The following is an 8,826-nucleotide window of genomic DNA, read 5'->3' on the forward strand; positions in this document are numbered from 1 at the left end:
GAGACGAGGTCTCGCCAAGTTGCCCAGGCTGGTCTCGAACCCATGGGCTCAGGCAATCCCTTTGCCTCGGCCTCCCAGAGTGCTGAGATTACAGGCTTGAGCCACCGCGCCCGGCCTTTTCTTTTAACCTCTTGGGTAGAAGCTGCTATCTTCTCCTCAGGGCTAATTTTACTAGGAAATAACAAAGACAGTAATTTTTCAGATGAATGAGAAAGAAAAGGAGACACAAGGTTTCAATATAGTGACAAAACTATCAGTTAACACAACGCATAAAAAGGTATCAAGTATGGAGAAAGGCAAGTTGGCATAATAAAATAAGCTTTATCGTAATTCCTAGCATGTATTATGAAATATATTTTTAAACTTTTTGGATGCTAGGTAATTTTATACTTAATTTTTGATGTATGGAAAAGCCCACATAATGTTTAAAAGCATTTAATTTAATAAAATAGTTTTCATTTAACTTAAATTACCCATGCTAAAGACTCACCCACATTATGCTACCTATGTATGTTAGAAAAAGAAATTCAATCACATGGGAATCAGAGAACTAAAGAATTTAAGGCCTGACATAAAGTTTAAGACATAAATCTCATAATTCATTTTAATAAACTAGCAAAATTTCAGAAGAATTTAAAAAAAACACTCATCAGATTTTAATTATTTGAACACTTCACATTAATGAATATTCAGAAAGGATCAAATCACATCCTTAACAGCAATATATAATAGCAAAGTGGGATTCTGCAGTTTAATCATCCCACCGTAATTATTTAAACAGAGCTATAGGCATGGAATCAGATTCTTAAAGTAGGAGAAAACGTCTCATGGTACAAGGAGTAGGAAACAAAAACAAAGCCACAAAACGTTTCTGGCAGATCCATCACTGCTGGTATAATACCAAGGTTCATTTTTTACCAAATATCTTCAAGGTATGGAAGAAATACAACCCCAACTTTATAATAAAAATCAAGAATAAAACAAGATTCACTTTAGAGAAATTTTATGTCCAACTTTGCTTGAAAATACCATTCTATAATTTTTTTCATCTTAGTAACTATAACTTCCGAAATAGTAACAGTTTAGTACTTTAGCAACACCGATAATACTAATAATACTAACTTACAAGTCAAACTATAACATTCAATAAAATTAGTATAAAATGCATCAAATTACCAGCTGCTCTCCTAAGCAAAGAATCTCTTGGAATAACCACAGGTTCTGTTTCTTCCAAATCACTTTCTGACTTAGATTCATCATCTGACCAAGGGTTCCGTTTTTTCACTTTCTTTGCACTGGGTTTACCAGATGATGTAGGTGTTTTTCTCACCCTGGTACCTACAAGCAAAAAGATAGCAATTAGATGCTACTTATAATTACTTTCTTATATGTTGTTATTTATAAGATATGATATCTATACAAATGTCATTAATAAAAGTAAAACTGTTATAATGAAAAGTTCATTATAAAATAACATATTTATGAAAATTGAAGGCATTACTTCAACTAGAAAAAAGCACAGTCAAAAGACTGGAGTAATATCATGCACATTCTCTCTCTCTCTCTCTCACTCTCACACACACACACACACACACACACACACACACACACACACTCTCTCTCTCTCTCTCTCTCACATATGTATTTATATTCTGTGCCTACAAAATTTTAGGTAATGTGTAAAAGAAAATGAAAAAAAATGTTACTAGTGGTCACTGATCACCTCTAGGGAGTAGGGCTGGAAGAAGGCGGGGGGGGATTTCGATATTTCATTTGATATCCTTCTAAATTGCTCAATGTGACTATTATTTCTTACTATAATGAATTGCTTTTATTAAAAAAAAATTTTTTTTGAGTCAGGTCTGTGCCCTGAATAGAGTGCAGTGGCATAATCAGGTCACCACAGTCTCAACCATCTGGGTTCAGGGGATCCTTCCACCTCAGCCTCCAGGGTAGCTGGGACTACAGGGGTGCATCACCACACCTGACTAATTTTTTTTTTTTGGAGAGACAAGGTCTCACTACGTTGCCCAGGCTGGTCTCGAACTCTTGGGTTCAAGCAATCCTCCCACCTCAGCCTTCCAAACTGATGGAATAGCAGGTTTAAGATGCTTTAAAAGAGTTCCATGTTCTCAGTAACTATGAAAATTAAGGCTTCTGGTCCCTAGGGTCACATCCAATTCTAACTCTTGTATTTTTGGGTGGTGGTGAGGCTCTGCTCTGAGATGATTCTCAGGCTGGTTTTTTCCTCTGAGCCCTTGTGCATTGCACCATGTGCCTCCTCTCCTCTTGTACCTTCCCCCTGGCTGGATCCGAACTCCTGGCTTGGGGTCAGGAACTGTCCTGTCCTCACCAATGACTCCGGTTCTCAGCATGTGCCTGGTAAATACCGGACACTCAACACATCTCAAGGAGTCAGTGGCCTCATCTCAACTACAGTTTTAAGAGGGTCATTAAATGTTAGAGTTAAGAAATCAACAGGGAAGGGGGGCGGCATCTTGCGTTGAGGCCGTTAGTAAAATTAGCCACAAATAGTCCTAAATTCACAACGTAAGGGGTAGGCTCCAACCAGCCACAGGGTCTTGAACCTGCTCTTAGCAAGACTTTTGTAGTTTCCGGCTTTCATGTTCATAATTCTCTAGTTGTTAAAAACCTTTGCTTTCTTGTGCTAAAGGACAGTCACTCCAACATGTGTTTCATTGGGATTTAAAACTGTGCTTGCTGGAATCCAACTATACATCTCCAGAAATTCTAGAAAAAGGGTTTTGGAAAAACGCTCCTTTGGATTGATTAACTATTCCCTTTGCAGGATTTGTTAGGTGGGGTGGGGGTGGGGGAAGAGAAATCAAGAGCATATGGTAAATCAACTAAAGAACACCATGGCTCTCTGCAGTTGCAAATTAGCAGAAGGCTGTAAGACCAAAGTCTTCTGGAAGTCCTGAGCCTGCTAAACCAGGGTTAGGGGCTCTACCCGACCTTCCATAGAGAAGCAATATCTTCTAGTGGCTTTGAAGGCAGCATATCCTGGGTTCACATCCAATTCTGTCACTTACTAGCTGTGCATCCTCAGGCAGTGGATTTAACCTCTCTCAACCTCAGATTCCTTGTCAAGAAAATTCAGATCATCCTACTCCCATCTAATGGAGGGGCTGTGTGAGTTAAATGAGATACAACCTACAAGGAATTTTGCATATAGGTGCGATGTTTAATCTTGTTTTTGTAAATAATACTGGAAGTACACTCCGAAACATGGGGGTTTTAGCTGCAAATTTGGATCAGATCCCTCTGGTTCTTGGCCCTCCCACCAATCTATGTCAGGAGTTCTCAGACTCCTTAGAATACTGGGGTCCCATCAACGATACTGAGGCATTTCGGTGCAAAAACAAAAGTCTTGTTAAAGCTTAAAGAATTTTAATTTATTTAAAATTTAGTCAGCTTTATCAATTTTCTAAAATTGCCATTTGACAGAATTTCTCAGCTGCAAAGTTTTTGTTTGTTCCTCATGACTTTTAGGCCACGGCCAGCACTCACATGTCTGTCCTAGAATCAAGTATAAAATATGAGCCAATTGCAACCCAAATTAGGCATGCTCCTTTTATAAGTTCCCTTCATCCTTGTCTTGTGGTGGTCTCAAGGAGTATCATGACACCTGAAGGGATCTGAGAATGCTGAGATGTTAATTAAGCTGCTGAGCTATCCCTGGAGTGTGGAGTCTTCCATACCAGGATAATTCAATCACACTGCAGAGTACTCCCTCTGTCTCTCCCTCCCTCCCTCCCTCCCTCCCTCTTACCCTTCCTCTCTCCCTCCCTTCCAATGCCCTTGGAGAGAAGCTTCAGTCATAGTGAAAGGAATGAAAATCATCTAGAAGTGCTCTTCTTCTCCACAGAGAAAACCCCGGCTCACTGTGGTCTCTATCATTTTATGTAAAATTATATGCTATGTTGAACAGGCAGAAAAGCATACTGGACAATACAGCAAAACCCAGGGACATGCCACCTCAATCACTGAACTCCTATCATTTTTCCAGATTGCTGACTTTAGTGTTTATCTGTCCTATGTATGTTTTCATTCTGTTTACTATAAATGTATGGTGATCTAGTCTTTGACCAACTAAACTTTCAATAAAATGAAGCCAGATTCATTCCATTCTCTCAAATGGAATTCAGGTATAGGTACCATTTCTTGAACTTAGCAATGCAAATGCTATGTTCCCAAAGGTCAGATGGGGCTTAACTGAAATTGGTTGTGTCTAAGTTGTGACCAGTGAAGCAAGCAGATGTCTGTGGGGGCTTGCAGCAGCAAGTATAGTCTAGACTCTATTAATTAATTACCATCACAGCACTTTGGGAGGCTGAGTGAGAGGATTGCCTGAGGCCACGGGTTTGAGATCAGCCTGGGCAACTTGGTGAGACCTCATCTCTACAATAAATTCAAAAAATTAGCTGGGTGTGGTAGCGTGCACCTGTAGTTCTGGCTACTTGGAAGGCTGAGGCAGAAGGATGGCCTGAGCCCAGTGGATCGATGCTGAGGTAGCCGTTAGCATGCTACTTCACTCCAGCCTGGGCGATGGAATGAGACTCCAACTCAAAAAAAAAAAAATAATATTAATTACTTGCCCTACTCAGACTCTTTTTTATCAACCACCCACCACCTCTCCAGAATCTGAAAATGCCTAAATATTGGCTTTCCCAATGTGGTAGATTATTTCTACAAACGGCTGCAATAGTTGTCTTTGCCAACGTGATTTCACCACTTCTTTCATCAAGAGAAGTGGATTCCCTCTGGATGGAGCTGACCCTGTGGCTTGCTTTGATCAATAGAGTGCATAAGTGACACCGAACATGGTTTCTGAGACTACACTTTAAGAAGTCTGGTAGACTCTACTTTTATGCTCTTTTGGAAGTCAGGCACCGTGTTAACAGACTACCCTGAGGCAGCCATGATGTGAGGAAGCCCACACTAGCCCAATGAAGAAAGACAGATGCTTGGCCAGCTGCCAGGTAGTCTTGGATGTTGAAGTTCTAGCAAATACCACACAAAGCAGAATACCACCCAGCTGAGCCCAGCCCGGACTGCAGAATCACAAGGAATAAGATGTTATTGTTGAAAGCCACTAAGTTTTAAGGTGATTTACACAATATAACTGAAACATTCAACCTTCCTTGATGCCAAGGTGTGAGCACATGACCCAATTCTGGTCAGTGGGATGTAAGAGGCAGTTTGCTATATGTAGTCTGAGGAGGGTTTCTGGAAGAGTTTTTTTCTTCCTGTACTGAAGATGTGAGGAGAAACCGCTTCTCTTTTGGGCTTTGTATGCAGCTTTACAAGCATATGACACCTAGAGATGTGACATCTGGTGACTCTGAGGGGACAGCCTCAGGATGAAAGGCACCAAGGGAACAACGGCAGGGTCCTTGAAGACCTGTCATGCCACCAATTAGCAAACCTAAAGCCAACCACCTCCAGAGTTCTTGCTTTGTGAGATTACACACCACTAAGTCATTTTGGGTCCGGAATTCTGTGATTGTTGGTCAGATGACACAAACACTATTTAATTGACTCCAGAGAACAGAGAGGAAACGTTCCCTTGACACGAACTGCATGCTGCTTTCTAACATGCTGGTTCTCAGCACAGAAACCCAAGGTGCTAAAAGAAACAGGATAGAGATGTCTTCATGCAAATGTAAGACGATAAACTACCTGTGAATTCAATAAAACCCGTCAGTGCTCTGAAATACCATGGCCCAAAAATGTCCCTGAAACTATGACACGAACTCAAATTCCTTATATAGTAATATTTTAAGTGCTGTCCTATGTCTGAAAACTCACCACCTTGGTTTCTGGAAACCCAATTTAAGTGTATAAAGGGAGCTGATAGTCTTTACAGAAGGTGAGTCATGGGCACAGTATTGCATTATGAAACTAGCTCAAGATGGGAGCATGAGAAAGGATTTTGAATACAAATATAAGAAACATTTTGAAAAGGCAAGCAATTCACATCTAAGGATGATGAATGACAGCCCTAACCTCAACCCCATGTACTCAGAAGATGCAAAGGTACATTTTTCTTTTGGGAGTATTGTACTACACAATAATACAGCATACGATTACTTGACAAGGGCAGGCACTTAGATAGGTAAAAGTGTCTGGATCTGAGTTTCTGATTAGCGTGCAACTTCTTCACCTGCCATGAAGCTGCGTGATTGGACAATGGTTTTTATGGTGTCAGAACTTAGTGTTTCAAACTAAGTATGAAGACAAGCTTTATTCAAAAGTTATGTTTTCCATTTCAGATAAATTGTTATGCCAGGAATTTTTTACTTACACAATTTTATGTCCGTAAGTTAGCTTAGTATAACAGCACTTCATGGTGACCTTGAACTACTGAATTCGATAGAAGCTTGTGAGCTCTCCTCATTTTCTTTAGATTAAGCAAACCCCACAGCATAAGGTGTTATGAGGCCAGCCTGGGGTTCCTGAGGTTTGGGTTCCCAGACCTAGGCCAACTGTCCTTGGGTCAGTCAATGAACTTCTCTAATCGTCAGATTCCCTATCTGTAAAAGGATGGAATTTATCCAGAGCTGTCCAATATACATTTCTGTGATAATGGCAATGTTCAATAATGGCACTGTTGAACATGGTAGCCATTAGCCACATGTAGCTGTTGAACACTTGAAATGTGACTACCAAGAAACAGACTAATTTTGTCTAATTTCATGAAATCACATTGAAGCTAAATAGCCATTGGTGGCTATTGGGTATAGAATTGGACAGCACAGACAGATGATCTAGGTCTTTCTTATTGAAATGTTATTTGCTCCTCCTATCTCAAGTTCCCACTTAGTTTTCTCTTTCCTTCATTCACCTCTGCAACAACTCTCTCTTGTCTTTTTATTCCACTTAGAATTAAAGGTCAGACACGCCTCTACTGCCATTCCAGCTTAGAGTCAAGAGCTTTGAATTCACCATCAGCATTAACCCACTTCTTGAAGTGGAGAAAGGGCCCAGCTCTTAAAAGACGCTTTGATCTTCCATTAGAGCTCAGTTAGAGAGTCAGGAGTTATTAGGATGGAATGAGATCTGACATTTATGGAGCCAAAAGGCAGAGTTGATGTGGCTTCCTATTTTAGGATAATGTCCACTTCAGTTAGAAGCTTTCCTGCCCAAAGCTCCGGCTAATAAATATGGCCACATTGTCAGGATGGGCAATGCTTCCCCAGCCACTGTCTACTGCAGTTACGTGGTGTGGCTCCTATCCTGTGGTAAGGTTTTAAGACTAAGTTCCCAGGCTGGGAATATGAGCAAGTTTCCCTCTACCTGCAGGAAGAGCTCAGATCTACCAGAGGAACTTGATCAGGAGGTAACTATCTACAACACACTGTGACGCATCCTATCACCAATACATGAACAGTGTGCTATAGAATACAGAGGTGAGAAAAACCCTCATATCCCTTCTTGGTGAGCCAGGGAATGTTCCCAAAAGGAGGTAACCTGTGGAGGGTGATCATGAGTTTACTCCAGTGTCATGGAAGAGGGAGGACGTTCCTGACAGAGGAGCATGGTTCCTTCTGGGATGCCAGTTGAGGGCTATCCATATACTTTAGGTTTATGTTTCAGAGAACCAAGAGAGAAATGAAGACCATCATTCTTAGCGACGTATCACAGAAACAAAGAACCGAATACCACATGTTATCACTCATAAGTGGGACCTGATCATGAATCACAAGATCACAAGGGAGGGATCAGCAGTCACAGGACACTGCCGGGGAGGAAAGATGGGGGGTGGTACATCACAATACAAAGGGTGCCCGATCCTGAACCAGAAAGTGAGGACCAGCTGGAGGCCCAAACGTCACCTGCACATACATTACCTATGTACCTAATCCTGACTTGTACTCCACATCTTTCTAATAAAGTTTTAAAAAAGAGGGAAATGCATGTTAATTTTGCCATTTCCTGCTGAAGAGCTAGACGAATTCTCAAACAGGCAAAATGATTCAAACTTCAGGTTCTGAATCTTGGTTAACTTCAAGGTGCAACTTCTGCTTCCTTGATTAATGACCAGAGGCCTTTTGATCCCCTTCAATTCTACCTCTTGGATGTAGAATAGGAAATTACAAGGCATAGTTGAAGAAGATGCTTTTTGAAGGTACTGAACACAAGGTAGAATCCATGGGTTAAAAAGAAAGCAAATAAATAGGAAGTAGCATGAACAGTGAGTATAGTTCTGAAGCATCCATTTTTTCATCAACACGGAGCCATTTTTCATCACCAGAGTAACTACATCTTGGAATATGTACCTTACTTCTGACAGTCTAATGCTAATCTCTGTCAGAGAGAGACATTTAGTGTTCTAAGGATTGTTTGTTTTTCTGCATTTCCTCTTCCTACAGTAAGGTCATTAGGGGCAGATGAGATACAAAATGCTGAAGTTGGTCTTTCTGGTGAGCTGTAGGAAGGAATTTCTGCATAATTGTGACTATCTGTTTAATGGTGGCACTTAGTCGCTTGTACAAAGCAGTTCCCCACCCTTGCCCCTGCAATCTAGAAAGTTACAGGCTAAAAAGAAGATGATGACCCAGAGAAGAGATGAAGGCCCTTTAAATACATCCTCGTTATGGAAACATACAACAAAGATTTGCTGTGTGTGGTGGCCATGGGCCAGGGCCTGCTGGTGGATTTGGCTTGAGGCAGTCAAATGACATGAAGTTCCCTCATTTCTCCCCCGCTGTGGATAAACAGCTTTGAGAGATTTCCAAGTTCCTTCCCTCTGCTTTAGACAGTTGTTCACAAACGATGCTACACATTAGACTCACCTGGGAG

The 8,826-nt window shown here is 41.0% G+C and overlaps 1 protein-coding gene across 1 annotated transcript in view; it reads right to left on the minus strand.

Moving 5' to 3' along the window:
• Positions 1–8,454, minus strand: part of THRB (thyroid hormone receptor beta) — a 205,783-nt gene extending 197,329 nt beyond the window's left edge. The window contains exon 1 of the mRNA XM_008049671.2: positions 8,304–8,454. The gene's annotated coding sequence lies outside the window, so the exon portion shown is untranslated. The remainder of the gene's footprint in view (positions 1–8,303) is intronic.
• Between the last annotated feature and the right edge of the window lie 372 nt (positions 8,455–8,826).

Source organism: Carlito syrichta, unplaced genomic scaffold (genome assembly GCF_000164805.1).
Source record: "Carlito syrichta isolate Samal-C Ts95f unplaced genomic scaffold, Tarsius_syrichta-2.0.1 Scaffold135914, whole genome shotgun sequence".
In the NCBI taxonomy this organism is placed as follows: Eukaryota; Metazoa; Chordata; class Mammalia; order Primates; family Tarsiidae; genus Carlito; species Carlito syrichta.